The sequence below is a fragment of the Dipodomys merriami genome, unplaced genomic scaffold (genome assembly GCF_024711535.1).
Source record: "Dipodomys merriami isolate MVZ:Mamm:240054 unplaced genomic scaffold, mDipMer1.0.p SCAF_337, whole genome shotgun sequence".
Taxonomy (NCBI): domain Eukaryota; kingdom Metazoa; phylum Chordata; class Mammalia; order Rodentia; family Heteromyidae; genus Dipodomys; species Dipodomys merriami.
In genome coordinates, this window is record NW_027204904.1 from 384030 (window position 1) to 404767 (window position 20738).

Sequence of the window (20738 nt, forward strand, 5' to 3'; positions counted from 1 at the left end):
ATATCGAGCTACAATACTCCAGCAACTTTAGCTGCCTTTGAATTGTAAAACCAATATTGATACCAAGGTCAACTCTGCAACTCTAATCACATAGTTAGTGGACACCTGAACTTTTCAAGCCTTGTTAAAAATTCAGCTATTACTGCTCATTGTCAGTGTTAAAGATCTCACTCCTTTAGATTTATTGTCTATCTTCTTGTATTTCCAACGCTGCCTTAGATGTTGGTTTTTGAAGTAGATCTTTTAGTTTGCATTTGATTTATGGAGGTGCTAGTGATGTCAGTTGAACTGAATATATAATAATGTAAGTAATTTGATGTTTTGACATATGAATTTAATTTTGGCAATTGAGGAAGTGAATATGCATCACTCACAAAAGTTGCTTTATGTGTATTGATATTGCTATATTGTGAACTTCCTAAAAGCCAGCAATGGGATCACATATCTCAAATCCCATCACTTCTGTCACTGAGACAAGCCTGGAAAGGTCCAGACCAATTGTTTCTTCATAGTGAGAAGCTTTCTACAAAGAAGCAGGAGAGAATAGCAAATAGAGCAAATGAGTCTCCCAACAGTTTTGTTACATATTCTTTACACTTTGCCATTAAGACCAACATAATAGTATTCTTTATGAACTCTTTCCTAATCTTTTCCTGTTCTGAGTAGTTTTATTTATGGATCTCCAAGAAGTCATATAAGAATCATATAAGAGGAGTTCTGGGAAGATGGCAGAGGAGAAGATGGAGGCTAAACAAGCTCTCGCATAAAAAGCAGTTTTAGAGTTCCAGTGAATAGTCCTAGGCCAGAGAATCACACCAAGTGTGCCATCACAGGACAGAGAGTTAAGCCAAAGAGGTAAAATCCAGGCAAGGAGACAGCTCTGAGATGTTGCCAGCAGCCACTGCTGCTGCGGCGGTGGCCACAGTCGCCATACCTGCAAAACAGAGAGTCCAGGTCGAAGGAGCCAGACACAGTGGACAAGCAGATTCTCCTCAACACCAGCAGGAACCCACAAGGAGCGGACATTTCATCATGCAGTTCACAGACCAGAGACAACCCAGGAACAAAGACTCGACATGAGTAGAAGCCTGATGTCCTCCTCACTCCTTCTCAGGGAGCAGAGGAGGGAAGGCCACTCCTCCCCACCCCCCAGTTCCAGAGATCTCCATCTTGGATACCTACAAAGCTCGGAGGAGCTGCTAGCTCCAACTCAAACCTTGTAAGAAAGCTAGAGTCATTTAGCAGGTCACAAGAACCTAAAGAGACCTACCAGACTCAGCTCCACCCAGGGAAATGTCACCCAGCTCAGGTTCCAGCCTCAGGAGTGGCTTTCTTCACTGGGTAATCAGAGCCAGAGGCTGCCCCTCCCTTTTGCAGCCCTGACAATCAATTGAAATTCAGTAAACATAAACCCTGAGAATGGCTCCAGGCTGGGCTCTGTGAGTTCCTCACAAACTAGCCACAGGGAAAAGCTACTGTTTGCGGAAAGGCCTCAACACTACCCAGAACCTAGCCTCATCACAGCATCTCCAAACTTGAGGAAAAAACCATCTCCCTCTTTTGTGATACTCAGAACAGATCTCCCTCCCATTGAACTAAACTTGGAGGAGGATCGCAAAATCCTGGGTAAAGCAGAGCATTTTTCTGCCTGTTCAAATAAACTGACTTAAGAAACCAACCAAGCCACAGAAAAATCAAACACCACAAACAGACCAGAGACTCCAACCTGTATGCCATGCTCTAAAATCAAACAACAATCACCCAAGAATACTGTACCCAGCTTAACTCTCCTTCATAACTGAAGGCCAAATAAAAACCTTCCATAGGAAAGGAAAATTGAAACAGTACATCTCCACCAAACTAGCCTTACAAAAGATTCTTAATGATGTCCTACACATAGAAAACCAACAAGACCATAATAAAGGCCAAGAAACTGCACCCAAACTGAGAATCCAAGAACCATAGGAAGAACCCAGTTTTAGCAGCACCCAAGAAGGTGGATAATATGGCAGGACCTCCCAAATACCTCTCAGTCCTATCTCTCAATATTAACGTACTTAACTCTCCAATTAAGCGACATAGACTGTCTAGTTGGATTAAAAACAAGATCCTTCTCTCAGGTGCCTTCAGGAGTCACATCTTGCCCGTAAAATCAAACACATTTTCAATGTTAAAGGCTGGAGCAAAATCTACCAAGCAAATGGCCCCAATAAACAGGCAGGAATTGCAATCCTAATATCAGATAAAATAGACTTCAAATTAAAATTTGTGAGAAGAGATAAAGAAGGTCGCTACATACTAATTAAGGGATCTCTACTTCAGGCGGATATTATAATTCTAAATACCTATTCACCAAACAACAGAGCACTCAAATTCATCCAAGAAACACTACTTTCCCTCAAATCCCACATAGATCCAAAGACATTAATTGTAGGGGATTTTATTACACTACTCTCCCCACTAAATAGATCAACTCGGCAAAAACTCATAAGACAAAGAGCAGATCTAAACAGCTACCTCAATCAACCAGTTTTAATAGACATCTACTGAATATTTAACCCAGCAGCTTCAGAATACACGTTTTTTGAGCAGCACATGGAACATTTTCTAAAGTAGACCACATTTTAGGTTACAAAGCAAACTTGTCCAAATTCAGAAACAATGAAGTTATACCTTGCATTATCTCTGACCAAAAGGGAATAAAATTAGAACTCACACCAAAAGCCACCAAAGAAAATCCGGTAACACAAGGATGTTGAACAACACACTGCTGAATCACTAGTGGTTCATGGAAGAGATTAGAAAGGAAATTCAGATGTTCATGCTATTCAACAAAAATGAACACACAAATTACCAGCTCCTCTGGGGCACAACAAAGTCAGTACTCAGAGGCAACTTTGTAGCTCTGAGTTCACACATCAACAAATTGGAGAGATCTGAAACCAACAATTTAATGAGACATCTGAACCTCCTTCAAAGAGAGCAGCAAGATAAACCCCAATCCAGTAGACAGAAAGAAATAATTAAAATTAAATCAGAATTAAATGAATTAGAATCCAAAAAATCTATAGAAAAAATCAACAAAACAAAGAGTTGGTTCTTCGAAAAAATTGATAAAATTGACAGACCCTTAGCAAATCTTATCAGAAAAAAAAGAGAACACAACCAAATAAATAAACTCAGAGATGAGAATGGAAACATCACCACAGAAACAACCAAGAATAAGAGCTCAGTTAGAAGATCAAATTTCGGGGAGATAGGTATCAAGAAGGAGAAGAGCAGGAAACAAATGAATGGGAAACATATTACAGAATTCTACCAGAGATCATGCCAAACATCCAAAGAGATAGGCTCATTCAGAGAAGAGAAGCCTTTAGAAACCAAACAGAATTCTATAACTAAACAATCCACCACCACATCATAATCCATTAGAGGATCATTAAAGATCAAGGAAAGCATTATGAAAGCTGCCATAGAGAAAAGATTGATTATTTATAAAGGATATACAGTCAGAATAAATACAGATTTCTTAGCTGATATGGTAAAAAGGAGAGCCTGGCATGATATATTACAAACAGTAAGGGTAAACAACTACCAACCATGAATATGGTCCCAAGTCAATCTGTCCTTTACATTTAAAGAATATTTAAACATATTTCATGACAATGAAAACTTGAAAAAATATACCTCCACCAAATCAGCAGGATAGAAGTTAATCAAATGTATCCTTCATAGAGAAGATCAAGAAGAGGAACTGGTTATATTAATTTTTTTATTGTTGTTCCAGGGGCTTGAAGTCTGCGCTTGGGCACTGTCTCTGAGCTCTTCAACTCAAGGTGAGTGCTCTATCTTTTGAGCCACAGTGTGACTTCTGTTTTTCTGGTGGGTAAATGGATATAAGAGTCTCAGGGACTTTCCTTCCCAGGCTGTTGTTGAACTGCAGTCCTCAGATCTCAGCTTCCTGAGTAGCTAGGATTACTGCTGTGAGCCAGTGGCACCAGGCTAAAAATGGGGATTTTTAGAAAAGAAAATCCACCTCTTCACTTGTGTCTAAACCTCAGATATCACTAATAGAACACTTCACCTTCAACTCATTTCATCAGACATTTGTAAATTTTCTCTTTTAGTTCATGTAAGAATACAACAGTCAGTATCCACTCAGCTGTGGGACTGAATCAATTGTATGGAAATTGCTCGTACCTAAATCAAGAACTGTTACATCAAAACAAATTTGACCCACTTTTGTAATAATTATTTTCTCTTTTTATTACAAATCTTTGCTTGATTACTTCCTAATGTGAGTGATGACATTTTCACTCTTCAGCCTCCATCCACATGTGGTCAAATATTTAAGAATTCAAAGATTTCCATTGATAATTTATTAGGCTGACCTCTAAGAAAATGTGGATTTCTGGAATTTGGTCTGCTGTCTTGTTCTTACATGCACAGGCTTTTTATGATTTATTTGTTCTACAAGGAATTCTACTTTTTAATCTTTGTGTAACCAATTTTAGTTTCTTTGTTCAGTCTTTCTGACATTCTCTCTGGAGATTCATTTGAGTCTGCCTCATTAAAAATATATTCATCAGCTAAATGACTTTCAGTTTCTGTTTTTCCCTGACTTCGTGTAGGCTGTGATAGCAGCCCCGACTGGCTGTGCTTACTGGAGTTTTTGTTTATTTGTTTGGTGTAGTATTTTTTTTTTAGAGGTGTAGGATTACTATTTAAGGTAGTAGCTTCTCTGGATCCCAGTGGTCCCCTGACCTAGGGTCAATGGGTTTTTCTCCTAAAGATTCAAAAAACAGCTGACTAAATTCCTGTTTAAATTTTCCCAAAATGAGGCAATCTGGCATCCTTGCAAAGGAATCAATAATCCTCTGTAACCACTTACAGAAATGGTCTATCAAGATGGCTTTTCAAGATTGACTGTGAAAAATGTTCATTTCCTATTCAGGACCATAAAGCAGCTCACATCCCAGGGAGCAGAATTTTGGAAGGAAGGTCCCCTTCCTTCCTTCTCTTATTATAGATCAAACCATAATATTCTGCAGTTGTGGCCAGCCTGGAGCACATTTTCCCAAGGATAATATTCTGTAGTGTAAAAGAGGACCAACTATCAAAATAAATGTGAAAATACTTGTCGACTAAAGACTGATTTATCTTGCTTATATCTGTTGTTATTTTCATTACTTCAAACACATAGATAAATTATATTGGGATTAGAAAAGAGGCAAGGGGTTAATGAAATAAACATTCAGTTTACTTTCATATATCCAATATAATACACTTAATCCCTTACGGAAAATTAAAACCAACTGTAGAAACAATGTCAGAAATATAAAATAAGCCTCAATATGAATAATCTGGCACAGATACATCATCATCTACTCAGAAATTGTCTCTCTGTACATATTTATTTGGTACAAAATAATAAAAATTTAATTAATGAATATGATGTTTAAGTATAATCTGAAATAGTCCTCGTGTATATGATTGTATATAATTTTTAGATGTCACCTAGCAGGAATTTAACATGCATGTAGAATTCAAATTTCCAAAATTTTATCAAGATGAGAGGAGTAATCCCTCCTGTATTGTGTGGTGTGAATTTCACTAAAATGCTGAACTCTTCCACCTAATACTGAGACATGTGCAATAATTTATTATTTCATATTAAAATGAGTGCTGTGTACAATATACGTTGAATTATTACATTAATTCGCAGAAATGAAACAATAATGATATATTATTTGTTTAAATTATAATGCTTCTAATTTCACAATTCATGAAATATATTATTAAAATAAGTTTCATTTTTTTCTTTTCTATACCTGGCAGAAATTAAAATTATATATTAAACGTTCAATTTGAAGTAATCAATAATAACTAATATATTATTAAAAGTATATACTAATAAACTGTGATGTAAATTATCGTTCTAACAAATTGTGATGTAAACTACATTTAATAGAATTAATTTAATATTTATTAAACTTACTATCTTGTTATTGTTTCCTAACTGTGTCATTTGTTATTCTTGGTCCAAGTCATCTCTTCACCTCAATTGTTTAATTTTCTATTTTATCTCTATTGTTTTGTTGATTATGCATTTTGTTTTCCCTTTCTAGTGACTGACATAAGGCTGAAAATCTGTATGCTAGTTTAATACTTCCTATGTTAAAGTTAAATTGCTGCTCTCCACAGTTGTTCTACTCTTCTTTTTGTAGTACAGAATTTCCCCTAGTCCCATCGACTATATTGCTACTCCCATATATTTTTTTATTTAAATTTTATTTTCAAGGTAGTGTACACAGGGGGTATAGTTACATAAGTAAGGTAATGCATTTATTGCTTTTCTAACTTGTTTGTCCTTCCCCCTTTTTTCTCCCTCTTCGCTCCCAATGCACCTCCCAAGATTATTTCCAAAATATTGTCTTGTGAGTATCACTGTTGCAGAGGTTCCCATTTTGTCCTTTGTCTCACCATTTTGTTTTTTCCCTTTCCCTTCCCCAGTTTAGATCAACATATTTACAATACCCAATGTATCAAAATCAAATACAGTGACTATAGCGGATAACCCATAGGTGGGGAAAACATAAATCATGTAATACATTAAGAACAACAACAACAAAGAACATGTCTTGGAGTTCATTTCATTTAGAATCATCTTATATGGTCATATGTACATAGGTATTGAGTTATTTTGCTCATCTACTAAGATTATACTTGATGTACACAATAATGCTCCCCTAGGAAGAACAACTCCTACTTACTTAGCTTCATTCTGATGTAAGGTCAGTGTTGTCCCCTGTATCCTCATGTTGTACATTACAACTCTATACCTGGTCATACTGTATATCCACTATCTTCTACATTGTGAACTAAATGTTCCAGAAATTACACTTTGCTTTAATTTAAAAAAAATTCCGTCTTAATGTTTGAGGGGTGTGTGAGTGTGTGTGTGAGTGTGTGTGTGTGTGTATGTGTGTGTGTGTGTGTGTGTGTGTGTGTGTATGTGTGTGTTTACAAAGATCAGAACACAACATTTTTCTTCATTTAGAATACAACTTTCAGGTCATTGTAAGTTGTGGCTAATGGGAAAAGTCTCTTGCTATTTTAAGGATGAAACATAAAGATATTTGTGCATGTACCACATTTGCTTTATTAGTATGTAGTTGAACACTGAACTTTGACTTATATCTTGGCTGTTTTGAATAAGAATTAACTATAGATATATTTACGAATTACCCAGTGAGAAATAATCACATGATTGGTGGGTCAGATGATATTTCAACTTTGAATTTCTTTAGAAACCTGCATACTACTTTCTACAGTGAGAATACTAACCAAGAGTGTAGAAAATTTCCTTTTCTCCCCACTCACCAACATTATTACCTTTTGTTCAAAGGTAATAAAGGGCAGGTTTATACTATTTGCAGTAATACAAACTGGCGTTAGACTTAAATCCAACCTCCTAAATGCTTGGAATTACAAGCCTTTACCACCACAACTGGTTCCATTGATTTTTTATGAGTTATAATAGTTATGAAGTAGTATCATAGTAATTTTGAATTATATTTATCGAATGACTTCTACTCAGAAAGCATTAAGCCAGCATAGCAGTTGTATTAAACACAACTTTGTAAACCCACAGGCGATTTTCAGGGCTGTATGGAGAACTTGTCTATTCAGCCTTTTGTCCATTTTTAATCCAGTTTCTTGTTAATCTCATCTTTAAGCTCTTTAAACCAGATCAATAATTAATTAAAGGTAGAAAAGAAAAAAATGTAGCAACTCCTAACATTTTTCAATTTTCAATAAGATGGTATTGCTTAAATCATTTTCTGTTTACACTTGTGACTATATATCTCAATTTATTTAGACCTTTTACAAGGCTGTAGTTCATTCAGTTTACTTTGATTGTTTTTTCCACAGCCTGTTTATCTAATTTCCCTTGGTTTCTTTCAGTCCCAATGGTTCAAATTTCAAACTGAAGAATAAATGGAAGGAAGCAAACAAAAAATACAGTTCCTCTCATCAGATGATGCCTGTATAAGAATGAGGAAAGAGCTCATCCATCTAAGAACCTATGATAGGACAACAAAAAAAGAATTCATTCTTCTAGGTCTTCTTTATCTTTGCGATGTAACTTAATTGTTGTAAAACACAATATACTGCTCAGATACTTTTATGTTTTATCAGTTTTACACATTTTCATATCGATTTCATCTCAGTCTACAACATAACTTCATCGTTCTGTCTCTGGTATTTTTACTCTAACAAGACATAAGATAACCAGTTTGATTTACAGCATGAGAAATTATCCCACTGGCTTGCTTGGAAGCAGAGCATGGTCAATAGATATTAGTTCTGGTTGCTCACTACATGTAATGTTTTCTGTACTACTTATCACATTTTATTTAGTATTTTAAAAAGACTGCTGGCTAAACTCAAAGCTCATCCATAGAAGTTTATATTAAGTATTTCACAAGTGTTATTTCCTTTAATTTTTCAGATAACATTTGCTATAATGCTAATGTTATTACCATTTTAGTGTTGGGAAAAATTGTAATTAAAGGCAGTAAGTGTATGGCCCAAAGACACACAGAGTGAGGAAGAAAATGAGTCAAAGTTTCCAAAAGTCTTTCAGCAATACACAAAAGGTAGATAAAATCTCTTCATTCTATGACACCCTCAATTCAATATTCATATTGTCCAAGAAATAATAGCATACAATGTCTTGGTCACATTGGGTTATCATGCACAGAACTTATAAATTGAGGTACAAAGAGAGGCATATTTCTTCTGTCCCACAGTTCCGGTATCCTTTTTAAAAAGTACTAAAACTTTTAAATATTAAAACTTACTGTCTTTTAAGAATTCTAAAACGAAATAAATTCACATATAATCAATCCAAAATGTTTTAAAAGTAGGAGATGATAAAACAGGCCCCTGTGAAGTAAATTTTCTTCTACTTTATACGTTATTCTTAAAGCCTTTTGCTGGTTTATCATGCCTGTAATCCTAACTACTGGGGATATCTACTCAGGAGCCTGAGATTTGTGGATAATAGTTGGAAGCCTATCAGGGCAAAATAAATTCATGAGATTATTTTTCAAAACTTTTAATGAACTATCAAAGGGCCAGGAATGGAGATGTAGCTCATTTAGTAGCTCACCAATAGAGCAAAAAGGCCTAGAAAGACTTTGAAGCCCTGATTTCAAACTCTGAGCATGCCAACACACATGCAAGTGCGTGGGCACACACACATTTATTCAAAATACCTTCATATTAGTGTTTTGCATTAATTTCTTAACGATATTATGAGTAAAATAAAGGAAATAAACTCTTCCATCTCAGAACATTTTTATATGTTTTCATTGCTGAAAGATTAAAAATTAAAAACCTCACTTTACCATTACCATTACTAACTTGCTAACTGCTGATTTTGCTTCTGTAAATATGCTTGCATTCAGACCCCCTTCACTGGGAAATAAAACTGGGCAGAGTCTCGAGGCCCAGATATCCGGATATCGGCCGTCCCAGATGTCCGGATGGCAGCCCACCCCAGGACAAGGTCAAAGGTTACAGATAGTACATGTTTTTCAGTTTTAGTTTATGTTTTTCAGTTCCAGTTCAGTTCAACAAACCCCGGGATGGACCTTGACAATGACCACCTGGCAAGACCACAAGCTAAGCCAAATGTCAACCAATCATAGGCCTGTAACCATGTAAACTCCCCCTTAGACCAACCATGAGACAATTGTTTTACAAAGAGTGTTTTATGCTAATTTGTGGTTTTTGCCTTTAAAAATGCCTGTAACTGCTGCTCAGGGCGCTCTGATTGCCTGGGGCAGAGAGTCCGTTTGCACAAATGCCAAATAAACTCCTCTTGCTTGTGGCATCTGCTGGTTTGGAGTCTTGGTTTCTGGGGTGCCCTCCCGTTGAGAAAGTATCCCAGTGAGTCTGGGGTCTTTCAATTGCAAAATTACTGTACAGAAGGGTCACACTTACATAAGCAAGGCAATGACTACATTTCCTAACAAGCATTGTTAACTCCTCCTTTATTATTCCCCTACTATCCCTTCCCTTCCACCTCCACAAGTCCACTCACCTCCTCCCTTACCCCGCCTCAATTGTAAAGTTCATTTTACAACCTAGTGTCTTGTGCATCTCATTGTTACAATGGGTGAACCTGTATTCCTATTTAAGCATTTTCTTTTTCTCCTTCCCATCCAAAAATTTGAAGAGACTATATACAAGATGTAGGTGCACCAACTTCAAATACAGTGAAAATAAGTGATTTAACATGGGGTCCGAACATATAAAGAAACAAAAAAAAACCATACTGAACGTTATACGTATGTGAGAAACAATAGCAAGAAAGAAAAAAAAACACTTGTGTCACTAACTTCAGTTCATTTACCTTAACATAATCTTTTCTGGTCATATGTACATAGCTTTTGACCTTTTCTGCTTATCCCAGACATATATTAGTTATTGAAAATTAGGGAAACCATGGGACTTATGTTTGTTTGGACTTGGCTTATTACACTTCATAATCTATTTCCCAAGTCTTTCCACTTCCTAACAAATTAGGCAATGGAATGACAGGAATTTGCCTGTCATCCTTAAGCAGGGGCCATGTTAATCTTCTCCGTATCATTCCAAATTTAGTGTATATAATGCTTCCTCAATACTTCTCAGGGAGCAGAGGAGGGAAGGCCATCCCTCACCCTCCAGTACTGGAGATCTCCATCTTGGATACTGACAATGCTCGGTGGAGCTGCTAGCTCCAACTTAAGCCTTGGATGAAAACTAGAGTCATTTAGTAGGTCACAAGAATCTAAGCTGACCTGCCAGACTGAGCTCCACCCAGGGAAAAGTCACCCAGCTCAGGCGCTAGCCCCAGGAGTGCCTTTCTTCACTGGGTAATCAGAGCCAGAGGCTGCCCCTCCTTTAGCAGCCATGACAATCAATTGAAATTCAGTAAACAGAAACCCTGAGAGTGACTCCAGGCTGGGCTCTGTGAGTTTATCACAAACTAGCCCCTGGGAAAAGCTACTGTTTGCTGAAAGGCTTCAACACTACCCAGAACCTAGCCTCATCACAGCATCTCCAAACTTGAGGAAAAAGCCGTCTCCCTCTTTTGTGATACTCAAAGCAGATCTCCCTTCCATTGAACTAACCTGGGAGGAGGATCACAAAATCCTGGGTAAAGCAGAGCATCTTTCTGCCTGTTCAAACAAACTGACTTAAGAAACCAACCAAGCCACAGGAAAATCAAACACCACAAAAAGACCAGAGACTCCAACCTGAGGCTGGTTATGGACACAAGGGAGATACATGATTTTTCCTACCCCTCACAAAAATTTTGTTTTTCTTTTTCTTTTTTTTTTTTTTGGTACCATTTATAAAAAAATGTTTTTGGAAACTTTCTTTTAATTTTTACATTTTTTGAAAAAAAATTTTTCTAGTAACTTTTTTTCTCTTATAATTTTTATTTTAGGAGTATATGTGTGTGTGCATATTTCTTTCTTTTCTTTTTCTTTTAAAAAATTCTTTTTGTTTTTTGTTTAGCTCTACTGAACTTCTGATCTTTTCTTCTTTTTTCTTATCCTTTTCACCTTTTCTTCTCTTTTGTTCTTCTTTATGTGACTTAATTGTTGTTCTGAACATCCTCAGATAAACCCGTAGTCGATTAGTAGACCTTATCCCCCATTGTGTACACACTTAATCCACAAATTCATTACTCAATTCAAAACCTTTTAGACTTAAATTCCTTAATATTACCACTACCTCTTTATACCTATATAATATTTTAAGTATTTTTATTTTTAAGTTTTTCACATCTCCTTTATATTCCTCCCCGTCTCTCATTATATTCACGTTCTTCTCTGAATAGTTTGTATTCCTTTCTGCATCATATTTTTAATTTTTACTTTTCTACATTTTGGTCACTTTTTTTCCCTTTCTCTTTCTTCTTTTTTTCTCTCTCTCTACTTTCATCCTATCCAACTTATTTCCTACTTTGAGATTAGGACTCAGTTAACTCTCCCTGTACCTTCCCACATCACTCTATTCCTATTGTTTACCCAAATCTCTCCCTAAACCTAATAATTTCTGGTTTACCAAATTCTTCGCAGCCGATTAATATATAGTTGTTTAATGTTGAATAGATGTATCTGTTGTACTAGATTGTATCTGCAGAATATTGACTGTGCAAATACAGACTTTGGGTGATCCTTTCCTTAAGAAAGCGTTCTAGCAAAAAACTGTTGTTATTTTCATCCCAAATGGGCAGAGTAAGTTGGAAAAACACAAGAAAAATGGCAAGTCCGGGTATCTTCACTCCCACTCATGATAATCAGGAGACAGAACAGATAAAGGAAAAGTGCACTGCTGGCAAACATGATAAATGAAAATATTGAAAACATACAAAGGACTCTGTATGAGCATGATAGGTAAAGAGAGAAGGCAAACAAAAGGTCAATGCAGGAAAAGATTGAAAACCTACAAAGGACTATGTATTAGTGTGATAGGGAGAGAAAAGAGGCAATCCGAAGATTTATACAGGAATATCATGAGCGTGAGGAAGGTACTCAAAAAAATGATACAGGATTTGCGTGAGCAGATAGAGAATACTCAAAGAGAAAGGAAGGAAAGGCGTGACCAGGCTGAGAACACGCAAAGTGAACAACAGGATGGCATGAACATCAGGAAGCTAAGCAAAGAGTAATACAGGAATTGAGAGAGCAGGATGAGAATACACAAAGATCACTAAAGGCATTCATGGGAGCCATTAAAAAAGAGCTGAAGGAAGTCAGGGAGACCACAAAGGGAATGCTGAATGGAACCCAACTGAAGGAATGGAAGTCCAAGGAAACCATAAAAAACCAAATAAGTTATTTCAGAATAAACACTGGACACCCAATTAAGGAATTTAAGACGTTCATTCAAGATCTAAAACAAAGCTGCAACAAAGAATTTGAAGCCATCAAAACTGACTAATTAGAAGGAGAAGAAATTAAAATTAAATTAGAAAGTCTTGACAGCAGGTTAGACCATGAAGAAGATCCAAGGCAAATCCAAGAAATATGATAGATCTATCCAACACTTGGAAGACACCATCAGAAGGCCTAATCTGAGGATAATGGGTGTAGGGGAGCACCTAGAAACAGAAGTTAATGGTCTAGGAAATTTGTTTAACAGGATCCTAGCAGAGAACTTCCCAAACATACAAAAAGATAGGCCTATTCAGATATAAGAAGCTTTTAGAACTCCAAATAGACCAGACCAGAATAGAACATCCCACAGTCAAATTATAATACACAGGATCAACTCAGACAAAGGAAAAGATCCTTAAAGCTGTGAAGGAGAAAAGATTAATCAGCTATAAAGGGAAACCAATTAGAATCACCTCAGATTACTCAGCAGAGACAATCAAGGCAATAAGAGCCTGTAACGATGTATGCCATGCCCTCATATCAAACAATTACCAAGGAAGAATACTCTACCCAGCTAAACTCTCCTTCACAACTGAAGGCCAAATAAAAACCTTCCATAGCAAAGAAAAATTGAAACAATACATCTCCACCAAACCAGCCTTACAAAAGATTCTTAAAGATGTCCTACACATAGAAAACCAACAAGACCATAATAAAGGCCAAGAAACTGCACCCAAACTGAGAATCCAAGAACCAAAGGAAGAACCCAGGTTTAGGGGCCCCCAAGAAGGTGGATAACAAGGCAGGAACCCCCAAATACCTCTCAGTCTTATCTCTCAATATTAACGGACTTAAGAATCCATTTAAGCGACATAGACTGTCTAGTTGGATTAAAAAACAAGATCCTTCTGTCTAGTGCCTTCAGAAGTCACATCTAGCCCGTAAAAACAAAAACATTTTCAATATTAAAGGCTGGACCAAAATCTACCAAGCAAGCGGCCCCAATAAACAGTTGATGTTACAATCCTAATAACAGATAAAATAACTTCAAATTAAAATTTGTGAGAAGAGATAAAGAAGGTCGCTACAAGCTATTTAAGAGATCCCTCCTTCAGGAGGATATTACAATTCTAAATATCTATTCACCAAACAATGGAGCACCCAAATTTATCCAATAAACACTACTTTCCCTCAAATCCAACATAGATCCAAAGACATTAATTGTTGAGGATTTTAATGGACCAATCTTACCAATAGATAGGTCAACTCGGCAAAACCTCAACAGAGAAAGCGCAGATCTAAACAACTGCACAGATCAACTAGTTGTTACATCCATCTACTGAATATTTCACACAGCAGCATCAGAATACATGTTTTTCTCAGCAGCACAGTGAAAATTTTCCAAAATACACCACATTTTAGGTCACAAAGCAAACTTGTACTAATTCAGAAATATTGAAGTTATATCATGCTTTCTCTCTGACCACAAGGGAATACAATTAGAACTCAACACCGAATGCCACCAAAGAAAGTCCTGTAATACACAAAGGTTGAACAACACACTATTGAATGACGAGTGGGTCATGGAAGAGACTAGAAAGAAATTCAAATTTTCATGATATTCAACAAAAATGAGCACACAAATTACCAGCTCCTCTGTGACACAGCAAAAGCAGTACTCAGAGGCAACTGTGTAGCTCTGAGTTCCTACATCAACAAATTGGAGTGATCTGAAACCAACAATTTAACGACACATATGAACCTCCTTGAAAGAGAGCAGCAAGATAAACCCCAATCCAGTAGACGGAAAGAAATAATTAAAATTAACTCAGAATTAAATGAATTAGAATACAAAAAAGTATGGAAAGAATCAAGAAAACAAAGAGTTGGTTCTTCGAAAAAATTAACAACATTGACAAACCCTTAGCAAATCTTATGAGAAAAAGAAGAGAACACACCCAAATAAATAAACTCAGAGATGAGAGTGGAAACATCATCACAGAAAGAACCAAGATTCAGAACAGTATAAGGGAATACGTCTCAAAATTTTATCTAATAAGTTTGAGAACTTGGCAGAAATGGACATTTTCCTAGCAAATATTGACATGCTAATACTAAACGAAGATGAGTTAAACCATCTTAACAGGCCCATAACAAGCATTGAAATAGAAACAGCAATAGGAAACCTCCCATCTAAGAAAAGTCCAGGACCAGATGGTTTTACAAAGGAATTCTACACAGGCTTCAAAGCAGAGCTCACACCAATACACCTCCAACTCTTCAATGAAATTGAAAGAAAAAGTTCACTACCGAACACATTCTATGAAGCCATCATCACCCTCATCCCAAAATCAGGCATGTACTCATCAAAGAAAGAGTACTATAGACTCATTTCTTTGATGAACATTGATGCAAAACTTCTCAACAAAATTTTGGCCAATCAACTTCAACAATTCATCCAAAACATAATACACTATGATCAAACAAGATTCATTTCAGGGATGCAAACCTGGTTCAATATATGCAAATCAATTAATATTATTCATCACATCAACAGGGGCAAGGATAAGAACCACATGGTTATCTCAATAGATGCAGAAAAAGCATTCAACAAGATCCAGCACCCCTTTATTATGAAGGTTTTGGAAAACTTAAGAATCCATGGAACATTCCTCAATACAATAAAAGGTGTACATGACAAACCTAAAGTCAGCATTATACTTAATGGTGAAAAACTAAAGCCATTTCCTCTTAACTCAGGAACAAGACAAGGATGTCCACTCTCTCCACTTCTCTTCAATCTAGTTTTAGAATGCCTAGCTACAGCAATAAGACAAGATGCAAACATAAAGGGGATCCAAATAGGGAAAGAAGAGATAAAATTCTCCCTCTTTGCAGATGACATGATCTTGTACTTAAAGAATCCCATAGACTCCACTCCCAAAATACTCAAGCTGATTCAAAACTTTGGCAAAGTAGCAGGGTATAAAATTAACCCCCCAAAATCAATGGCTTTTCTGTTTTCCAACAATGATAAAAGTGTGGCTGAAATTAGGAAACTACTCCATTTGTAATAGCCCCACAAAAAATAAAATACCTAGGAATTAACTTAACCAAAGAAGTGAAGGACCTCTATGATGAAATCTTTAAAAACTTGAAAAAGAAGATCAAAACAGAACTTAGAATTGGGAAAACTTTCCACGTTCCTGGATTGCAAAGATTAACATCGTAAAAATTGCAATACTTGCCAAGGCTATCTACAAATTCAATGTGATACATATCAAAATTCAAACCTCCTTCTCCAAGGGAATAGAAGAGGCAATCCAAAAATTCATATGGAACAATAAAAGACCCCGAATAGCAAAAACGCTCCTCAACGGAAAGAACACTGCTGGAGGAATATCAATACCAAATTTCAAACTCTACTCTAAAGCCATAGTAATCAAAACAGTTTGTCACTGGCACAAGAACAGACCTCAGGACCAATGGAATAGAATTGAAAACCCAGAAATGAACCTACAGACCTATAGCCATCTAATCTTCGAAAAGGTAACTAAAAAAATAGAATGGAAGAAAGACAGCCTCTTCAGTATATGGTGCTGGCAAAATTGGTTAACTACTTCTAGAAAACTAAAGTTAGATCCTTACATATCACCCTGCACCAAAATCAACTCGTAATGGATCAAAGACCTCGGAGTCAGAGCAGACACTCTGAAAACATTAAAGAATGGAATAGGAGAAACCCTAGGTCTCTTTGTCACAGGCCGAAATTTTCTTAATAGCGTCCCAGAAACACAACAAATCAAAGAAAGGTTGGACATATGGGATTGCATGAAGTTGCAGAGCTTCTGCATGGCAAAGGACATAGCTAGCAAGATCAATAGAAAGCCCATGGATTGGGAGAACATCTTCACTAGCCATACAAAGGACAAGACTCTCATATCTACAATATACCTGGAACTCAAAAAGTAAATCTCCCAACAACAAATCCTCAAAGAAACAACGGCCCAATAAATATGTGGGCTAAAGAGTTAAAGAGAAACTTTTGTGAAGAAGAAAGAAGGATGACTAATAGACACATGAAGAAATGCTCAACCTTCCTAGCCATAAAATAAATGCAAATTAAAACAACATTATGATACGACCTCACCCAAGGAAAATAACAACAGATGCTGGAAGGGATGGGGACAGAAGGGAACATTACTTCGTTGTTGGTAGGAGTGTAAACTTGTTCAACCTCTTTCTGAAACTAGTATGGAGGTTCCTCAAAAGACTCCACATAGAGCTCCCCTATGACCCAACAATCCCACATTTGGGAATTTACCCAAATGTTTACAAACAAGACCACACTAAAGCTACCAGCACAACTATGTTTATTGCAACATTATTTACTATAGCTAAGATATGGAACCAACCCAGATGCCCCTCAGTAGATGAATGGATCAAGAAAATGTGGTATATATACACAATGGAATTCTAACCCTCCATCAGAAAGAATGTGAGTGCCCCATTTGTTAGGAAATGGAAAGACTTGGAAAAAATTATATTGTGTAGTAAGCCAAGCCCAAAGAAACATAGGTCCCATGGTTTCCCTTATTTGCATTATCTAGTATTTGTATGAGTCAAGCAGTAACGGTCAGATAAGGTGATGTTAGGAAAATGAACCCTAAGATATGTATTTAAATGTTTTTTTTTCCTTTCATTCATTCGTTTCTAATGCATTTATAAGATTATTTCTTAGTTGCTTTGTATGTCCCTCCCCCATAGTATAACCCCTGCTTTCACTGTATTTGATGTTGGTATAATTTGTGGAGGGGAAGGGGAAAGACAAGTCATTTAAACAAGGATACAGATGTACCCGTTGCAACAATGAGAAGTACAAGTTGTCATGTCGAAAACGAACTTTACAACTTTGGTGTGTATGGGGGGTGAGGAGTTAGTGGGGGGGGGGAACCTGGGGAGGGATAGGAAGGGGAAACAATTCTTGATAAAAAATGTACTGAATATCTTGCCCATGTAATTGTAACCCCTCTGTACAGTATGTTACAATAAAAAATAAATAAAAAATAATTCCAGATATTTATTTTTCAAGAGATGTGTAGGAGGCGGAATTCAATTATTCTATACAAGGGACCTGTCATAATGAACAATACAGTAAGTGTTAAGGTTTGTTAAAAGTTTTAATGTTTGAATTGTATTTAATTTGGGGTATTTGCTTATATATGCCCAAACTAGGTCTGTTTGGCAGGTCATAATTCTTTTCTATAAAATAGTTAAGATTTATGGTAGCAGATATATACCACTAAGTATGTACATTTCAGAGTTTAGAAACTTTACTAATGAGACCTTGCAAAGTCTCAGTGTAAAGTACCAGAATAAAGAGTTGACTTTGTTATCTACACAGTTTCTATTAAAACTATAGCACTTCCTTACTTTATATGTTAGCGAGGAACAAATGAAGATATAAAACATACACAAATTACAAGATTTACCACAAATGGTAATCTTAGTGGGTGACTTTAACCACTACTCATAGCCTATAAAATTCTTGTTGAACATCATAATCTTAGCCACTGTTAACTGTAAAGAAATATGACAATAATAAAATCTAATATATAGTACAATTTAAATACTGAAAACACTGGTAATTGTTTTGCTTTTTATTTTATTAATCATTAATACTTAATTATCAGCTTTCTTTATTTGTAGCATTGTTTTCCTTGTTGTAATAGGATACAACTTTTTGTAAGTTGTCATTAGGAGGTACTTTGAGAAGGTTACTGGGATAGCCAAACCATTTTTTATAGGTGCATGTAAATTTAAAAAGAGGAAAATTAATAACAACATATTTATTTTAAAAATGGTCAAGTAGAATCTGAATCAGGAATACTGATAAATGTCCACACTTAAAATCCTAGACCTAGGCTGTAGCAGAGGTATTACAGTGTTGAGGCCAAAAAAGTGGGAGACTGTGTTTTGTTTTTTTGTTTTTTTAATTTGGATTTTTTTTGGTCATGAGGCTTGAACTCTGGGGCCAGGGTTCTGGCCTTCAGCTCAAGGCTAGTGCTACCACTTGAGCCACAGCACCACTTGCATCTTTTTCTGCTTATGTGAAGCTGAGGAATCAAACCCACGGCCTCATGCATGCAAGGCAGGCACTCTACCATTGAGCCACCTTCCCAGTACCAGAGAGATTGTATTTTAAAAAATCATCTAAAGAACATTTGCTTCTGCTTTGGGTTATATAATGAAATATATGAATATCTTTTTACATTTTGTGCATTGTTGTGCTTCTAAATATATCATAACTTCATCCACTTTATCCTTTTTAAAGTAATGAAATATTTCTGACAGTTTGTTTCTGTGAAGATTGTTTTGCATTTATAATTTCTTCTGAGTCATTTTTATTTTTTCAAAATCACTTTATATTTAATGCTGATGGGTATTTACACAGAGACAGGGATATAGAGGATTTAGTTTACAAGTGAACATTAAAATTAGACCTCAAAAACAAAAATCAGCCTTAACACATATTTCCATATCTTTCCCCACATTCTCCCTAAAAGATGACAATATTAAGAATGTCTGAGGGAAGCTTTTAAGCTCCAATTTTCTTGGGCTTCTTAGGTTTAGAATTCTTAAATTACAGGTTGTAATGTAAAAAGATATTTTGGTGCACTTTGCCCTTCAGACTGTATCTTGTTCTTTCCTTTTCTCGATTCCATTATTAGAGATTTTTCTCAGAGATGACTCTATCTCAACTTTTCCCTCTTCCTAAATGGACAAATGAATTTGCAGACCAAGACTCTTAGACAGAAAGAGTTTAAGAGCATGAATCTAAGATACTTCTAGCATACACCATCCCTACAAAGACACACGTACCAAAGCAGGATACATAGTTTCATATTTTTCTACCAAGGCCAAGGCATGAGGATGCTTGCTTCTGAGGGTGCCTGTTTGGGGCTCTTCTTGATGTTGCAAATTAACTTTATATCTAGTTCCATTATCAGCTACTAAGGATGGCATGTTTATACCATCAGGAGGTTGGCTCAACAGGGAGGCTGGATGTGTCGCCTATGAGGGGCACCAAGGATCCCTCATGAATGGCACAGATGATCTGTGTTGGAAATACAGTGGGCAATTAAGGTATCCTACAAACACCTTCTCTGCAAAGCAAAGTTTACTTCTGTGGAAGGCATTCTGTCTGTCGCACGCTCAAGTTGAATAAACACACTGGACAGGCAGCTCACCACTGGCTCCCATGAATTTGAACTTTGGAATCATCTTTCATATTGGCTCAAATTTTTGACTCCTTTCAAACTACTCAAAAGTTTTAATAATCAACCAAATCCAGAACACCTGGCCATTTGAAAAATAACCAACTTTTACCCAGCTGGTGTTCTACCACTAGTGCCATGCCTCTAGCCCCTGGTACTTCTCTAAAATAGCATTGGCAAGGTTTTGACTACCTTTACAAGGGAAGTGCTTGTATCAGTGAATTACTTCAAGATTTAACTTCTACAATTCTCCCATCTGATTTTGCTTTCTTTTCTTCCAACCAATAAGCACTGACTTTCCTATTCAGCAGTATCCAATAAGATATTTTGATTTTAAAAATGGTTTTTTTAAGGCAGATTTTCAGTCAGTTACTGAACCAAAACTGTTATACAAGACCTAAAGCAACCATGCACACATTACTATGAAACAATTACTAAAGAGGTAAATATTGACACAATAACTCATTGTTAAAATGCTTGTTCTATCATCAAACTAGTAAAGGGATCTGCCAAC

General features: G+C 36.3%; 1 non-coding gene across 1 annotated transcript; it reads right to left on the reverse strand.

Annotated features, from left to right (window-relative positions):
• Window positions 1-10590: 10590 nt before the first annotated feature.
• Window positions 10591-10700, reverse strand: LOC138803199 (U6 spliceosomal RNA). The gene has a single exon (XR_011364897.1). It is a non-coding gene; the product is annotated as a U6 spliceosomal RNA (small nuclear RNA).
• Window positions 10701-20738: the final 10038 nt, after the last annotated feature.